We start from the raw sequence: 1,119 nt of genomic DNA on the forward strand, positions 1-1,119 counted from the left end.
ATGAAAACTGTAGCTTCAATCCTGCTCACGAACTATTTTTAACAAATTTCAAGGCGTTCTAAGTCAAGGGCAATATCTCAAAAACCGTTCATCGAAAATATGTCAAATTCGAACTTGACCGAGATCTTATCAATCTAAAGCATCACACCAAGTTTTATCAAAATCAGATAAAAACTGTAGTCTTTATAGTGCTCACAAGAAATGTTGACCGACGGACAGGGGCGACGACAATATACGACCACATATTCATGTGGGCGTATAAAAACCGTTCATTGAAAACTGTAGCTTCAATCCTGCTCACGAACTATTTTTAACAAATTTCGACGCGTTTTAACAAAGTCAAGGGCAATAACTCAAAAACCGTTCATCGAAAATGCGTCAAGTTAAAACTTGTCCGAGATCTTTTCAATACCAATGATCACACCAAGTTTCATCAGAATCGGTTGAAAACTGTAGCTTCAATCCTGCTCACGAACTATTTTTAACAAATTTCAAGGCGTTCTAAGTCAAGGGCAATATCTCAAAAACCGTTCATCGAAAATATGTCAAATTCGAACTTGACCGAGATCTTATCAATCTAAAGCATCACACCAAGTTTTATCAAAATCAGATAAAAACTGTAGTCTTTATAGTGCTCACAAGAAATGTTGACGGACGGACCGACGGACAGGGGCGACGACAATATACGACCACATATTCATGTGGGTGTATAAAAATGGCCTTTGCCCATGTGGCAACTTACTTCAAAAGTTAGCCTGTAGCATATGATTTTATGTACTTTTAATCACTAGGATCATTTTTGCATTAATTTAATTTTCACCCCCTAAAAGAATTCTGGAAAGCATCAGGGTACGTTATCAAAAACTATATCGTTTTGTAAATAACAGAGTTATGTTCTTTTGTACAAGAAATATAAATAAATTCAAACAACAATTTTACAGAAATAATATTTCATACTCAACAACATGCTATTGGATCTTGTTCTGTAATCTAATTATAGAATTGGGGATTTTCCTGATTGGTTCATACAATATCAGATTCAGAAATGCCTATTTGAAGTATAATATTCGTAAAACATAGCTCCCTATTTCACATTGTGGATATAAGGGAATATAAATA

The 1,119-nt window shown here is 34.6% G+C and overlaps 1 protein-coding gene across 1 annotated transcript in view; it reads left to right on the forward strand.

Moving 5' to 3' along the window:
* The window catches only part of LOTGIDRAFT_227900 (hypothetical protein), a gene marked incomplete at its 3' end in the record, with an annotated part of 43,418 nt that overhangs the window by 5,792 nt on the left and 36,507 nt on the right, over window positions 1-1,119 (forward strand). The gene's annotated exons all lie outside the window — the stretch shown is intronic.

Source organism: Lottia gigantea, assembly GCF_000327385.1.
Source record: "Lottia gigantea unplaced genomic scaffold LOTGIsca_1, whole genome shotgun sequence".
Classification (NCBI taxonomy): domain Eukaryota; kingdom Metazoa; phylum Mollusca; class Gastropoda; family Lottiidae; genus Lottia; species Lottia gigantea.